Below are 17,657 nucleotides of genomic sequence, written 5' to 3'. Positions count from 1 at the left end.
GCAGTAGAAAAGCATGCAGGACTGCAAGTGTACTGTGCCGGCTGTAATATGCTATAGAGTATGATGGTAAGGCTCATAATAATTATAATTATGCAAATGATAACAGTGATAATAATAATAAATCATGTATCATCTGTGCTCTATCAGCAGAAAATGAATGTGAAGTTAGATGAGCGTCTTTAACTCATCCAATCACAAGCAGCGCAGAAGCAAGTCTTATCCTGGGGGAAGCAATTCAGTCATCCCGAGAAAATTCATTTTGGGCAATCGGTTTTCCTCTTAAATTGGGGCGGCTTTGGGATGTGTGGCAATGTGTCCTTATACTGTATATAGGATGGATTACAGATCTGCACAACAATGCAGAAATCATCTCAGATCTACGTGTAGCCTCAATGATAAGACAATCTTGCCAATCTGATGAGCTAGCACCAGTCAGACTGGGATATAACAGAGTGTCGGCATCCAATCCCTGACCTCCTCATACATGTCATGGCCAGCTAATCAATAACGTCTTCCCACTTGAGGAGCTGACACCAGTGGTGTCCAGCAGTGCTCTTTATTACTCCTCTAAAGGCATAAACATGTACGCTCATGTCACCCAAGCATGCATGTTTATCCACTCAAGCCCCGGACCATTTGGCTGGCCAAAGACCAGAGCACTTTTTGCGATTCAGCACTGCGCCGCTTAAACTGACAATTGCGCGGTCGTGCGACGTGGCTCCCAAACAAAATTGACGTCCTTTTTTCCCCACAAATTGAGATTTCTTTTGGTGGTATTTGATCACCTCTGCGGTTTTTATTTTTTGTGCTATAAACAAAAAAAGAGAGACAATTTTGAAAAAAAAAGCAATTTTTTTAACTTTTTGCTATAATAAATATCCCCAAAAAATATCTAAAAAAATTTTTTTTTTCCTCAGTTTAGGCCGATACGTATTCTTCTACATATTTTTGGTAAAAAAAATCGCAATAAGCATTTATTGATTGGTTTGCGCAAAAGTTATAGCATCTACAAAATAGGGGATAGTTTTATGGCATTCTTATTAATAATTTTTACTAGTAATGGCGGCGATCATCGATTTTTATCGTGACTGCGACATTTTGGTGGACAGATCGGACACTTTTGGCGCTATTTTGGGACCATTCACATTTATACAGCGATCACTGGGATTAAAAATGCATTGATTACTGTGTAAATGTGACTGGCAGTGAAGGGGTTAACCACTAGGTGGCGCTGTAGGGGTTAAGTGTGTCCTAGGGAGTGATTCTAACTGTTGGGGGTGGGGGGTGTGTGTGACATGACACTGATCACCCCTCCCGATTACAGGGGGCTGTGATCAGTGTCCTGTCACTAGGCAGAACAGGGAAATGCTTGTTTACATTAGCATTTCCCCGTTCTTCCTCTCCGTGAGACGATCGCGGCTATTCGATGTCCGCGGGACCGGCGATCACAGTCACGGAGCTCCTGCACGCGCGCCCGCAAGCCGTCTTTTAAAGGGCAACATACAAGTACATTAATCTGCCTGTATGTGCCCTTCTGCCGACGTATATTGGCATGAGGCGGTCGGGAAGCGGTTAAGGACCGCCCATCCACAATGTACTGCGGACGGGAGGGGACCAGTGCAGGCAAGGCGAGGACCTGGTACGATGCTGTCTGCCTCCAGGTATGGGCATTCATGCCTACAACCCCCCCCCCCCCCACACTTACACCCACCGTGATTGTACACAGCGGGAGTCATCTGTCAGCAAGTCCCAGTCATGGTCAGGACCTGCTGATAGGCTGTGTCCAATCACAGCCCAGAGCCCTGTGTTGACAGTCAACACAGGGCTCTGTACAGGGGGAACAATCTCTCTGTTTCTTATCTTAGGGATAAAAAAACAAAGATCTGTTAGTAAAAGCAGCACATGATACACATAGTTAGGTACACATTTAACCCTTCGATCGCCCAAGATGTTAACCCCTTCCCAGCCAGTGTCATTAGTACAGTGATAGTGTATATTATTAGGACTGGTCACTGTATTAGTGTCACTGTTGATGTCAGTGACAGTCATTTCCCACCCAGTGTCAGTTAGTGTCGGTATTCCCGCCGCACTATCACAGTCCCACTATAGGTCGCTGATCAGCGCCATTAGTAGTATAAAAAAAAGAAAAAAATATTTCAGTACTTATACATACTATAGTTTGTTGACACTATAACTTTCACACAAACAAATCAATATACACTTATTAGGAATTTTTTTTTTACCAAAGACATGTAGCAGAATACATTTTGGCCAAAATATATGAAGATTTTTTTTTTAATATTTCTATTGGATATGTTTTATAGCAGAAAGTAAAAAATGATTGTTTTTTTTTTTTTTAATTTCCATTTTTTTTTTCCGTTTGTATCGCACAAAAATGTAAAACCCAGTGGTGATCAAATACCACCAAAAGAAAGCTCAATTTGTTTGAAAAAAAATTATATAAATTTCATTTGGATACAACGTGGCATGACCGCACATTTACCAGTTAAAGTAGCACAGTGCTAGATGGCAAAAAACGGCCTGGTCATGAAGGGGGTAAAATAGTCCGGAGCTGAGGTGGTTAAGGAAAAACCTTTTATTTCAGTCTTTTGCCGGTCACCATAGGATGTGGGTACCTCCAGGTCTTAAAGCACATCAATACTTTTAAACACTCCTGTCCATAGCTGCACCCCCCTTTCCCCAGCACCTATCTTTCTTTAAACACCAGCAGTCTTCTGTCCAATAAATGTTAAAGCTGGACTCCAGGTTTGAGACAGAATATACCCTTGTATTGGGGCACCCGCTGCATTGCAAGGGTTAAATGATTGTTTAATGCAGAGATATGGTGAATTACGTACAGTACCTTTTTCCTGAGCCCATTGTACAGAGCAGGTAAGTATAACCCTGGCAAGTGTGACAGGGGGCATCTACCCTGATAATCAGGGCACTGATCATCAGTGTCCGGATTATTGGTGCAGCCCCAACAGTTCCCATTGGTGCTGCCTATCAGTGCCCTCTCATCAGTGCCCATCAGTGCCCTCTCATCAGTGCCCATCAGTGCCTTCTCATCAGTGCCCACCAGTGCCTTCTCATCAGTGCAGCCTATCAGTACCCATCAGTGGAGCCTCAACAGTGCCGCCTCATTAGTGCAGCCTATCAGTGCCCATCAGTGCAGCCTCATCAGTATCCATCAGTGCAGCCTCATCAGTGCAGCCTATCAGTGCAGCCTCATCAGTATCCATCAGTGCAGCCTCTTCAGCGCACAATGGTGAAGGAGAAAAATTAGTTATTTGCTAAATTTTATAACAGAAGCTAAGAAAAACATTTTTTTTTCTTCAAAATTTTCAGTCTTTTTTTTTCGTTTCTTTAGCAAAAACTAAAAACCCCAGTGGTGAATAAATACCATCAGAAGAATGCTCTCTTTGTGTGAAAAAAATGATAAAAATGTCATGATCACGCAAGTGTCATTTAAAGTGCGACAGCACTGAAAGCTGAAAATTGGCCTGGGGTGGAAGGGGGTGGAAGTTCCCAGTACACAGGTGGTTTAGTTAATAACACCCCAAATGCCGGTTGCAAACACAGTGCATTTGCCTGCAGCGGGTCACATGATACAGAAGTACCGTGCAATCCGGGGCAGGCAAATCCACCGCAGTACCATGAGAGGTGGTCGCAGCGAGTTTCCAAAAGTAGTGTATGCCTCCATTCGAAATGAATGGGCTGAAATCACACCGCAAAGAACTGCATTCCTGTGCGATTCCAGGTGTGAACCGGCCCTAACAGACTGGACTGATGGTTAACACTCCCCACCTTACACAACTTTAGTATTTAGTTGACATCAGTGCCAGGGCACTATCTGCATGGAGGAGGGGGTTCTTTATTAGGCATCCCAGCCAGGACACTATCTGCATGTAGGAGAGTCTTTAGTTGGCATCCCAGTGAGGGCACTGTCTGCATGGAGGGGGCTTTAGTTGGCATCTCATTGAGGGCACTTATCTGCGTGCAGGGTGGGTCTTTAGTAGGGATCCCAACCAAGGCACTATCTGCATGGAGGGAGGTCTTTATTTGCCATCAGAGCCAGGGCACTATCTGCATGGAGGGGGGTCTTTAGTTGGAATCTCACCCCAGCCAGTGCACTATCTGCATGGAGGGGGGTCTTTAGTTGGCATTCCAGCCAGGGCACTATCTGCATGGAGGGAGGTCTTTAGTTGGCATCCCAGTGAGGGCACTATCTGCATGGAGGGGGGCTTTAGTTGGCATCTCAGTGAGGGCACTTATCTGTGTGGAGGGGGGAGGGGGCCTTTAGTAGGGATCCCAGCCAGGGCACTAGCTGCATGGAGGGGAGTCTTTATTTTCCTTCAGAACCAGGGCACTATCTGCATGGAGGGGGGTCTTTAGTTGACATCCCAGCCAGAGCATTATCTGGATGGAGGGGGTCTTAAGTTGGCAATGCATCCCAGCCAAAGGCACTATCTGCATGGAGGGGGGTCTTTAGTTGGTAACCCAGTGAGGGCACTACCTGCATGGAGGGGGACTTTAGTTGGCATTCCAACCAGGGCACTAGCTGCATGAAGGGGGGGCCTTTGGGTGGCATTCGAGCTAGGGCACTATCTGCACAGAGGGGGGTCTTTAGTCTGCATCCCAGTGAGGGCATTATCTGCATGGAGGGGGACTTTAGTTGGCATTTCAACCAGGGCACTAGCTGCATAGGGGGGGGGGGGGGGTCTTTAGTTGGAATTCCAGCCAGGTCACTATCTGCATGGAGGGGGGTCTTTGCTTGGCAACCCAGCCAGTGCACTATCTGCATGGAGGGGGGTCTTTAGTTGGCATTTCAGCCAGTCTAGTATCTGCATGGAGGGGTACTTTAGTTGGCATTCCAGCCAGGGCACTATCTGCATGGAGGGAGGTCTTTAGTTGAGATCCCAGTGAGGGCACTATCTGCATGGAGGGAGGTCTTTAGTCGGGATCCCAGTGAGGGCACTATCAGCATGGAGGGGGTCTTAAGTTGGCATCCCATCCAAAGGCACTATCTGCATGGAGTATGCTCTTAAAATTACAAAGACATGCTGGTAGGTAAATTGATGATTAAGTATGACCGTATGCATGTGAGATGGGATCTAAGATTGTAAGCTCTGTGGGGCAGAGACTGATGTGAATGTACGGTGAGTAAAGTGCTGTGTAAATTGTCGGCACAATATAAATCCTATTGATAAATAAATGTGGTGGGTGGGGGGTTGTGACTCAGGGGTCTCTGTGCCCCCCCCCCCCCTGGCATGTTACTGACAGCAGAGACTGGGCAGAGTTCAGGGTGTGCTCATGATCCTGATTGCTGGGATCTCTCTTGGCTCCCGGGATCGTTTCCTCTATCAGAACATTGCAGACATGTAGCTGGAGGTGACACCGCGCGCTGCCGCTCTTACATTTTTCTCCCCATTGTGCTCCCAGCTACAGAGATCGGGGGGCGTGGCCATGCGAGGAGCAGTGGGCATATGGGCGCGGCTATGCAAATATTGATCTGGTTTCCAGCCTGCTGCAGCTCTGGAGGGGGCGTGTACACGGGGCGGGGCCGTGACTGCTGAGTTGGGGAAAGCGGAGAGGAGGCAGATTGAAATCTGGAGGGGGACGGAAGAGGAGCTGCTGAAGGAGATCGGGCAATGCAGGAGGGATGCTGAGGGCGGCATGAGACAAGTGACATCTAGGAAACCTCAGGAGATCACAGCACAGAGGAGTCATGGGGCAATAGTGAGGAAATCCCAGAGAGGTGACACATCCCTTTAAGTGACTGCTGCTGGGGACCCCCCAATGACTGCCTGCAGTATGAGACATGAGACATGATGACCCCACTCTGAGACAAGGAGGACCTACAGCTGGCCACAAAGGAACAATCCAGAACAGACCTGGGCAGCTGACTGCATGGCGCTGCTGGCTGAGTGTTAGGTGGCACTAGGGCAGTGCCAGGCTCCCCTCTGTGGATTATTAATTGACATCTGGGAAGCAGAGCTTGCACTCAGGTAAGGTGGATGGGCTGCCAGTGCAGGGTGGGATCTGTCACACACAGCTGCTGATCAGTGTTGATTTTTCTATGTTGGAGCTGCAGAGGGACAGGGCTGAACACTTGTGCTGGGGATTTGTGTTCTCTGTCATTATTGATACATAGCACAAGTGGACTGGTGTTCTGTCCCCTGATGGGGGGGAACTAAACTTCACTCTGCAGGATGGTGGCAGCAGTGTGCAAAGGGCATGGCGGAGGCTTGTCTTCCAGGGACTTGCCCTGGTTTGGGAAATGTATCCGTGGAGGGGGCTCAGGGTTTCAGTTTTATAAGGCTGCAGAGTGAGAGTAAGTTCTTCTGCATGCTAGTAGAAGTTATTGCAATTATCATTTTCAATAGCTTTTTATTAAAGGTTTTACATGAAAATATTGCATCTGAAGGAAAATCTACAGGTCTGTGGTCTTTGGTCCTGTGATGGGGAACTATGGGTCTCTGGTCCTGTTGTATGTAGGGAACTATGGATCTTTGGTCCTGTGATGGGAAACTATGGGCCTGTGGTCGTATTGTGGGTAACTATGGGCCTGTGGTCCTGTTGTAGGGAACTATGGATCTTTGGTCCTGTGATGGGGAATTATGGGTCTGTGGTCTTATTGTGGGGAACTATGGGTCTGTGGTACTGTTGTAGGGAACTATGGATCTTTGGTCCTGTGATGGGAAACTATGGGCCTGTGGTCTTATTGTGGGTAACTATGGGTCTGTGGTCCTGTTGTAGGGAACTATGGATCTTTGGTCCTGTGATGGGGAACTATGGGTATGTGGTCTTATTGTGGGGAACTATGGGTCTGTGGTACTGCTGTAGGGAACTATGGATCTTTGGTCCTGTGATGGGAATCTATGGGTCTGTGGTCTTATTGTGGCAAACTATGGATATGTGGTCTTATTGTGTGGAACTATGGGTCTCTGGTTCTGTTGTAGGGGACTATACTACTGGGGTCCCTTGACAGGGAACTATGTGTCTGTGGTGCTGTTATAAGGAACTATGGATCTTTGGTCCTGTGATGGGGAACTATGGGTCTATGGTCCTGTTGTAGGGAACTATAGGTTTTTGGACCTGTGATGGGGAACTATGGGTCTGTGATCCTTTCATGGGGAACTGTAGGTCTGTGGTCCTGTTATAGAGAACTATGCGACTGGGGAACTATGGGTATGTGGTCCTGTGATAGGGAACTATGCGACTGGGGTCCCATGATGGGAAACTATGGGTATGTGGTCCTGTGACGGGAAACTATGGGTTGGTGGTCATGTGACCCCATGATGGAGAGTATATGAGTCTGTGGTCCAATGATGGAGAGGCTATGGGTCTATGGTCCTATTGTGGGGAAATATATGACTGTGGTTCTGTAAAGGGAAATTATGGGTCTATGGTTCTGTGATGGAGAGGCTTTGGTTCTATGGTCCTATTGTAGGTAACTATGAGAACGTATTGTTATGTTGGAGAGGCTATGGGTTCTGTGGTCTAATTGTGGAGTACTATGGGTCTGTTGTCTTATAATGAAGAGGCAATGGGTATGGGTTTACATGATAGGAAAACTATAGTTCTATGGAGCTGTGATTGGAGATCTATGAGTCTGTGGTTCTGCGATAGGGAATATATGGGTCTTTAGTCCTGTGACAGAAACCCTAATGGTTTATGGTATGATGGGGAACTATGGCTCTATTGTCCCGTATTTGGGAATAAAGTATGTAATCCTGTGAGGCAGAATCTATTGGTATGTGGTACTGTGTTGTAGAATCTGTGGGTCTGTGGACTTGTGATGGGGAGTCTATGAATCTGTGATCCAGTAATGTGGAACCTATTGTATCCTGGTCCTATATTAGTGGATTCCCTTGGGTTGCAGTCCAGTGATGAGAGTCTGTGTTCTTGGAGTGTGGGAAGCTATGGATCTCTAGTCATGCAGTGGGGAATCTATGAGTCTGTGGACCTATGATGGGTAGTGTAAGATTCTGTGGTCCTCTAATAGAGATACTATTTGCCTGTGGTCATGTGATAGGGAATTTATGGGTCTGTTGTCCTATGATGAGAAATCTATGGGTCTGTGGTCTTATAATGGGAAATCCATGGGTCAGAAGACCTGCTAGGAGAAATCTATTGACCTGAGGTACTGCAACTGTCAACCTTTAGGTCTGTGGTCCTGTAATGATAGAAACCAAAGCTCTGGGGAGTCTGTGGATATATTGTTCTATGACAGGGGCTTTATGGGTCTCAGATCCTGTAACAAGGCATGTATAGGTCTGTGTTCTTATAATGGTGGAATCTATACGTCTGTGGCCCTATGATGAGGAGCCTATGAGTCTGTGTTCCTATAATGACTATCCATGGGTCTGTGTCTTATTACTGGAAATCTATGGGTCTTGGTACTATAACAGGAGATCTGTAGGTCTTCGGTCTTATAATGGGGTGACCATAGTTTTATAATGGGAACCTGTGGATCTATGGTCCTATAATGGAGAAACTATGGGTCTCTGGTTATGCTCTGGAATATCTATGGGTCTGTGGGGCTCTAAATTGCATTGCAAGTGTTTGGTTGATGTTTCTCAGAAATGACTAGGCAACTATGTAATTAAAGCCAACACTATAATTTTAATGCATTCCCATTGAGAAATGCACTTAGGTATATTGTAGATGTTTAAAACTTCCGTCAAGTCTCACTTAAATACAGTACTGATGAGTTGTACAACCAATTTCCACAGTTATTAAATATACAAATCCTGCTTACTATCTTAGACTCTCATTTCTTTAATTGCTGGATTAGAGGTTCTCTTGAGCTGTGCCGTAAATTGTACGATACATCAGGATATTGAAGGGATTTTTGCTCTTTATTTTCACAGGATATCCAGTTGTGCCGGCATGTGAGTGGTTAATTGTATCTGTTTTAACAACCCATTATACACTATTTGCAGGCATCGCTGAACCATTAGTGTCCCCTGTGGCTGTTGTGTATTATTAGGGTGAAAACAGTTCCATAATTTGCAGTTTTCAGAATATGTCCCACCAGGGAGTAAGAATTGGATTAGAAGTCGTTTTATATACAGAAGCAAACAGATCATTTAACTACCAACAGAATCCAAGCTGTTATGATGGATAATGTTACAATGTGAAATTAAGATTGCCAGTCTTTGTTTCAACTTGCTGATCCTCGTTGAATTAACGAATTTGTGTGCATTGCAAACTGTACAAAACAAAATTTGCAAAGATCACGTATAACAACCAAAAGGAACCAGTTAGAATCCTTCTTCCATAAAGTTGGCTGCCAAGCAGTTGCCAAAGGCTAGTTTGTGATTGGTTGATGACCTCGGTTAGCTTACGGTGTTTGACTGCCGTTTGCACTTTTTTTATGCATAATTAAAAACAACAATGGTACATATGGGACTCCTAGAACCAGTTGGTGTACATTATGCCCAGATGGGTCATTTGGGGGCGAAATGATAAGGTTTCTAGAGGTTAAAGCGATTTTTTTTTTTTATATATATGTAATAAAATATGGATGAATGTTTCAATTTTTTTCCTCTGTTTTATTGCATGTCATGACCCGGTGTCATTTGGTTTGATCTAATGACAGCGGACTGTTGGCTTGTAATTTACAGCATCACATTGTTCATTTGTGATATGAAATCTTTAAAAAATTGCCATCAACTTGTTAATGTATCATAAATCTCTTCTAACACTTCTCTATTTCTGCTGTTGAGGCTGATTTGAGCATCACTGGTGAGAATCGGATGTACAATATGTAAAGCACTGCATAAAATTGTCGGCGCTATACGAAATTCCTGTAATAAATAAGAAGAAATGATCAGATAATTTAACATGCACCAAACACCTGATAACGAGCACATGGTCACCCAGAAAGTGTTTTATGTTGGAATATTTTTATCACTAATAAATTGAACTTTCCTATAAGCAAAGAGAATATGTCCTTCACTTCACTTTGCGAGTGCTGAATGTGACGGCAGGATCAAACGTTTCTGCTGCCAGTTGGCAACCGTTTTAAGAATGGACAGTTTTCAGAAGCTCCCCTATGTGAGATCTACTCATGGATATAGCTGCCTTTTGATCATAGGGATCTCCAAACCTTCAACTTAAATCAGGTACATGCATTCCAGGTGCATCAAAACAAAAGGTGGGCAATGTCCTTCAGTTCATTTTCCTTAGAAAAGACCCACAGCTGGCACAGAAACTCCTGTCCCCTGCCAGCATGCTGTAGAGAAGGACATTTGCTTTCTGTGTGGAAGCAGTGGTCTCTCTGCCACGTTCCCTGTGGAGTCTGAGCATTCAGCAAAACTCATGCTCCCTGTTCATTGGAGAGCTTTAGCTTTGGCTCAGCAGGGGGCCTGTTAGACCTCCTCTGAGAGACCACTGTTTCCACACTACGAACAAGGGTCCTTCTCTACAGCATGCTGGGAGGGGACAACTTTTTTTACTACTTTGCTTTATAAAAAAAAAAAGTAGTGCCAAATAGGTAAGTGTTTTCCAGATGCATTAAAAAAAAACTTTTTTGGATACATCTCGAAAATATTTACCTTTTTGGTGAGAGATCTTCCTGTCCTTCATTGTCAGCGTAGGGAGAGCATGCAAACTCCATGCATGTCCTGGTTGGGGTTCGAACCAAGGACTCTAGGACTGCAGTGCTAACCACAAAGCCACCGTGCTGCCAATTTTAGGTCTGAATGATTGTTTGCATATTTACATTTGCCAAACACAATCGTGTGTCTTGTAACTTTCATCCCCTCTATGGCCATATTTAGATTCCCACCCTCCTTCCTGCCCCCCTGTGGTGCCCAATAACCATTAGCAGCCTGGTGATATTTTTCACTGAGCTGTTTTAGTTCAAAGTATTTTACTCTGAGCTGGTGCAATTAAGTCAGAGGGGGGTGCAAGCTGTTTTGTTTAACATTGTCAAAACTGACCTTGACTGATCTTGGAAACACCAATAAATCAGGATGCTGTTTTCCTTATTGATGGGGAGGTGGAAGTTGCCTCTTGGGAAATCCACTTTCTTATGTGTGCACTTCATTCCTGATGCCTCACAGAACATCCATGAAATTCTGCAACTGATATTAGGGAGTGCTAGAGTCTGATGGCCTCTTTGCCTCAGTATGAGAGGCCTCTATGCCTCGGTGTGAGAGTCTTGTGGCTTTTCTGCCTTGGTATGAAAGTCTGATGGCTTTTGTGCCTCAGTATGAGAGTCTAATGGCCTCTGTTCCTTGGTATGAGAGTCTGATGGCCTTTGTGCCTCGGTCTGTATGACAGTTTGATGGTCTCTGTGCCTCACTCTGAGAGTCTGATGGCCTTTCTGCCTTCGTATGAGAGTCTGATGGCCTTTCTGCCTTCGTATGAGAGTCTGATGGCCTTTCTGCCTTCGTATGAGAGTCTGATGGCCTTTGTGCCTTCGTATGAGAGTCTGATGGCCTTTCTGCCTTCGTATGAGAGTCTGATGGCCTTTCTGCCTTCGTATGAGAGTCTGATGGCCTTTGTGCCTTCGTATGAGAGTCTGATGGCCTTTCTGCCTTCGTATGAGAGTCTGATGGCCTTTCTGCCTTCGTATGAGAGCCTGATGGCCTTTCTGCCTTCATATGAGAGTCTGATGGCCTTTCTGCCTTAGTATGAGAGTCTGATGGCCTTTGTGCCTTCATATGAGAGTCTGATGGCCTTTCTGCCTTAGTATGAGAGTCTGATGGCCTTTGTGCCTCTGTCTCTGGAGTACAGCTGAGTGATAGGGACTGTCACTAAACACCATCCCTGTTTGTGTGTTTTGGAAATTAGTCTATTGACTTACAGCCCAACAATCCATTTTAACCCTTGTGGCTGACAGATGTAATCATCATGCTACGTGATGGAGGCCGATAGGGCCAAAACAACTAATCGATTAATCGACAACTAATCGATTATGAAATTAATCGATTACTATTTTCATAATCGATTAATCGGCCAGTAACATAATGGGTTTAAAAAAGTTAAAATTAGCTCTACATAGTACAAAAAGAGCAAATAATCTCTACTGTAAATATTACTTTCACTGTTGCACAGTAAAAAAACGAAGGGCTAATTTTTTATATTTTTTTAACTCCATTATGTTACTAAATATCTTAGGCCTGGTTCCCACCCATGTGTTTTTTGGTGCTTTTTGCAGAAATGCACTACAGTTCATTTAACGTTCACATCTATGCTTTTTTCAGCTGCTGTGCATTTGGAAAGGGTCAAGGACCTTTTTCAATGCAAAACAGTGCTTTTTTGGTTCAATATACTTCAACGGAGAAGCTGCAGAAAAGCATGTAATATTACAGTTCTGTTTGAAAATCTGCAAAACAGTCTAGAATTTTTTTTTTTCTTTAAATAAAAAAAAATTTGATCTGAGTCTGATGATATTTACCGGATTCAACCTCTAATAGTATATAGAGTACATCTCTTCTGTCTGTTATTCTCAGAGAGGATTAAAGATTTTACCCCTTAACCATATAGTTGGTTATTTATATTTACCACTGCATAGAGATATTTAGGAATAAATTGCCTTTTTTAAACTTTACATATTAACTAAATTATACACCACACTTTTTTAAGGTTATTAACCGATTAATCGATTAATCGAAACAATAATCGGCCAACTAATCGATTATGAAAATAATCGTTAGTTGCAGCGCTAGAGGCCGAAACCTGGTACCCCGGCTTTGTGACTAGTACATATTGCGGTTAGGATGTATGGAGAAAAAAACCTTTAAATTGACTCGCATGCGTGGGAAAGCATTAACTGAGAAAGCATAGCCAGGTGAAGGTCATCTGGAAAGCTGTTTTAATACAGGGCATGAAAGATGTAAAAAAAGATCTTCAGCTCTATGCTGATGACAGCCAAATCTCTCTATTTCTCACCTCAGTCCCCTAATTTACTAACAACCAACATAATCAGTATGGATGTCACACCACTTCCTAAAACAAAATCTTTCTAAAGGTGAACTCATAATATTTTCTCTCTCAGTGCCTCCTCTTCTTATTTTTCTTCAAGGTCCTATCAGTACCTCTCCTCATACAGGATGCTAGGTGTAATCCTGGACCCGATCTCAGCTTTCAGCCTCAAGCTCCGATCATTGTCCAAATTCTGCCACCTTCACCTCCATAACATTTACATATTGTCCCTTCTTAACCAGTGACACCACCAATCTACTCATTCACTCCCGCATTATCTCTTGCCTCGACTATTGCAACCTCCTCCTCGTTGGCCTACCTCTACATAGGCCAGCCTTTCTCAACCTTTTCAACACAGAGGAATCCTTGAAATAATTATCCGGTATAAGTGAAACCCTGTTAAAAATTACTATATCTACAACTGATGGATGCTACATTAGTGTGGTGGTCCTTACATTTGTGATCATTGGGAAGAATTACCTCCTTACAGATAGCTGAAAAAAAAACTCAATGGTGTCAGTGGGAACTTTTCTGAGAAGCAGAAATTGCTCTTTTGCTCAAGGAACCTCTAGAAACCAAAGGAAGAACCCTATGGTTTCATGGAACCCTGATTGAGAAACCCTGATGTAGGCTATTTCCCCTCCGGTCTATGATGGCCTACCTCTAAAACACAGGCTATCATGCATGTTACTGCCAGACTTATCCACCTTACTAAATGCTGAACATCTGCAGTCCCATCTCTCCACTGGCTTTAACTAAAAAAAAAAAAAAATCCTGACAACATACAAAGTCATCCAGATCTTTATCCCAAGCTACATCACCACCCTCGTCTCATGATACCAACCAAACCGTCCTCTCCTCCCAAGACCTCTTGCTCTTTAGCTCCTCCACCACCTCCTCTCATGCTTGCCTCCAAGACTTCTTCAGAGCCTCTCTCTTCCTCTGGAATTCCCTACCCGAATCTGTCTGGCTGTCTCTCACTCCATCCACCTTTAGGAGATCCGTGAAAACACATCTCTTCAGGGAAGCCTGACAACATACAAAGCCATCCAGAACTCTGTCCCAAGCTACATCACCAACCTCGTTTGAAAATACCAGCCGACCCTACCCCAATCTGTCTGGCTATCTCTCACTCTGTCCGCCTTTAGGATATCCGTGAAAACGTGTCTATTCAGGGAAGCCCGACAACATACAAAGCCACCCAGAACTCTTTCCTAAGCTACACCACCAACCCTGTCTCAGCATACCAACCAAACCGTCTTCTCTGCTCCTCCCAACACCTCCTGCACTTTAGCTCCCTCATCTCCTCCTCTCATGCTTGCCTCAAGGACTTCTTTAGAGCCTCTCTCTTCCTCTGGAATTCCCTACCCGAATCTGCCTGGCTATCTCTCACTCCGTCCACCTTTAGAAAATCCGTGAAAACACATTTCTTCGGGGAAGCCCGACAACATACAAAGCCACCCAGAACTCTGTCCCAAGCTACCTCATCAACCTCGTTTGAAAATACCAGCCGACCTTACCCCAATCTGTCTGGCTATCTCTCACTCTGTCGGCCTTTAGGATATCCGTGAAAATGTGTCTATTCAGGGAAGCCTGACAACTTAAAAAGCCACCCAGAACTCTTTCCTAAGCTACACCACCAACTCTGTCTCAACATACCAACCAAACCGTTTTCTCTGCTCCTCCCAACACCTCCTGCACTTTAGCTCCCTCATCTCCTCCTCTCATGCTTGCCTGAACGACTTCTTTAGAGCCTCTCTTCCTCTGGAAATCCCTACCCCAATCTGTCAGCCTATCTCTCACTCTATCTGCCTTTAGGAGATCCGTTTAAAACAGGGATCAATCAGGGAATCCTATCCTGCATCCACCTAACAACTAAACTTTACTTTCTCCATGAACTCATCCCCACACAATTATTTCTTTTTGTATTACTGATCCTTGCCTTTTAGATGGTAAGCTGTGATCAGCGGGACCTTCCTAACCCTCTTGTATTGAATTGTATTGTAACTGTACTGCCTTTCTTTATATTATAAAGTGCTGCATAATGTATGTACTGTACAAATCCAGTGTAATAATAATTATAATAATAATATTAGTGCTTTTAACAAAGATTATTTTGTGAGTTCATGTCAGCTTAAGGAACTATTAGGTTGTTTAGTGGTTTTTGCAACATTGCTAACACTATGAAATCTGCTCCCTGTGCCCACTGCGGCTAGTGAGCCTAGCTATGCAATAAACACAACCTCTGCTAGTGACAACCTGTCAGACATGTTAAAGCCTAATTGAAGTCCCAGAAATAGATATGCAGCCAGACAGACATTGTACTAACAGCCTCCAATTCCAGAGTCTTATCTCGACTTTTCCTGCTACATCAGTTGTGAAGTGTGTCTGAATATGCGCAGTCCAGTAGGCACCAGACAGATATCCAGCAGACTTAGTAATCAGCACTTACTAATAGACCTGGTAAGACACACCCTCCTTTGTACAATACAGGTCTGGGGACACTTGTACTGGGGGGGTGTGGCTATTACTCAGTTCTGCCAGCATAAAGCACTGGTGTGTGAGGACAGAAAGCGGCATTTTTACTGAGAGAAAAGGTTATTTTAAGGGATTTTCAAGCAAAAAATATTAACACATCTACTATAAAGAGATAGAAAGGTGTGAAACTTAAATTAGACTTTTTAATGGTTTTAAGGCTCGTTCACACCATGAGGTGCATGGTGTGCGCATTTTTTTGCACATTCCTGTGTGTCCTGTTTAGGGCAGTCTATTAATGTCAGCGGGCTGGCCTATGTGTGTGGAACATGCAAAAATAGCACAGTCATGTTTTTTAAAATATGCGGTACAACATTTGCACTTTGCCTCTGTGTAGAACCTTCTTGTAATAAAGACCGGTCACTGCCCCTCTCTCTCTCCCTGTGCAGGGTGACTGGTCTTGTCTCCGCCCCCTCCTGTCGTTTTCTGCAGGCAGCCTGTAGTGGGTGGAGCCTGCTGGGCCCCTCCCACAGCTCTGCTCTCTGCACAGGCTATGTACAGCACTGTGATGACATCACTGCTACTTTTACACTGTAATCTCTGGTTTGCAAATGCATTTGGCGCACACAAAGTGAATTTATATCCTTTGTTGTTACTGAGTAGTGTGTTTTTATGAACTTTTTTATGACTTTAGTGTAAAAAAATAAATAAAAAGGGCTGTGGATTTTCTAAAGTGATAACAGTGTCTTGTGGACATTTTAGAAACAGGTAGATCGTTAAACCTAACGATCGTATAGCATTGAAAGTCTTCTTGTCACATCTGGTATCAGCAGTACATCTTCGAAATGTGTTTGTCGTGAATTATTAATGATTGCTGTAAGCTAAACATTTCACCCTTAATCAAGTAACTGGCTCTAATATAAGTAGCTTACAGGACGTGTAATTACGGGATGGTGCGTGACACCTAACAACTAATCGTTTAAATGTATACGCCAAATAGAAATTGAATTAAAGTGTTAGATTTCTGATTTTAGCAAAGCTGCAGTGTTTGCTTGATACCTTTTTAAAGAAAAAAAGTTGAGCATTGCGCCTACTGATTGGCCAAAATGATTGGCCAACCCTCGGAATTAGAACTCCTGAACATGGGCGTTTTTCTGACATGCAATGTAAACTGCAGGAGTATTTATGCAACCAGGATAGTCGGCCGTAGGGGCACAAATATCTCAAATGTCTTTGTACATGGGCATATTTTGGCATACAATGTAAATTGTAGGTGTATTTAGGCACCCAGGATGAACAGCTGGCATGTACAGTTAACCATAGTAAGGAGTGGTTGTGTACCAGCTGTACACAGGTCTACTCAGGGCCGTTTTTAAGGCAGGGAAAAAGGGGCAGCTGCCCTGGGCCCTGTCATTGTTGTGGGGCCCAAAGCAGCTGCCTCATACTTGCCAACTATCCTGGTTTAAATTCCCTCATCCCTTGAGGTTTTAGTCCTGTGCTGTGTCCCAATATCTCAGTGTGAAGTGCTGCTACTAATGCTGCCCAGCTCTGCCCTATTGTTGTGTACAGATGACTCACCTGCAGACCCTGTGTTTACATGTAAATTACCGGCATTCATATGCAAATAGCGGTATTGATATGTATATCATGCCCCACTGAGGTCTTATCCAGAGTAATCTCTAGCAACCAATCAACAACCAGATATGTGCTGTAACCTCTAGCAAATAATCAGTAAGCCGTAATGTGTGCTGTAACCTCTAGCAACCAGTCAGTGAGTGGTAATGATACACTGTAACCTCTAGCAACCAGTCAGTGAGTGGTAATGATACACTGTAACCTCTAGCAACCAGTCAGTGAGCGGTAATGATACACTGTAACCTCTGGCAACCAAACGCAATAGCTGCCTGATCTGATTCGGTAAACTGATTTTGAGTCTAGCTGCTATTTATTGTATGTCTCAAAGTAGGTGGAGAGCAAAACTGCATGGGGGGGGGGGGCAAGAAAAGTTTTGCCCTGGGTCCAATCAATATTAAAGACGGCCCTGGGTCTACTACCTGTACATGCACACTGGCGTACAACACCGGGCGTAGATAGTCTGCATCCAGGAGTGTATGACTTTACGCATTGGTGCAGTGTCATACAGTCATTCATTATTATGGCTGGCTGCACGTGGCAACTAGGTATCTTGGGCACAGATATAAGCCTCCAATTTAAGCTGTAGCTGCAGAAGTGTCTGTGTC

At 44.2% G+C, this 17,657-nt stretch overlaps 1 protein-coding gene across 2 annotated transcripts in view; it reads left to right on the top strand.

Annotated features, from left to right (window-relative positions):
- The first annotated feature begins 5,370 nt into the window (after window positions 1–5,370).
- Window positions 5,371–17,657, top strand: part of PLXNB1 (plexin B1) — a 328,789-nt gene continuing 316,502 nt past the window's right edge. Inside the window, exon 1 of one of the 2 annotated variants that reach the window (XM_073592010.1) lies at window positions 5,371–6,008. The gene's annotated coding sequence lies outside the window, so the exon portion shown is untranslated. The remainder of the gene's footprint in view (window positions 6,009–17,657) is intronic. The other variant, XM_073592011.1, reaches the window with a different exon arrangement.

This window comes from Aquarana catesbeiana, linkage group LG07, assembly GCF_042186555.1.
Source record: "Aquarana catesbeiana isolate 2022-GZ linkage group LG07, ASM4218655v1, whole genome shotgun sequence".
In the NCBI taxonomy this organism is placed as follows: domain Eukaryota; kingdom Metazoa; phylum Chordata; class Amphibia; order Anura; family Ranidae; genus Aquarana; species Aquarana catesbeiana.
This window is presented reverse-complemented; position numbering and strand designations above follow the sequence as displayed.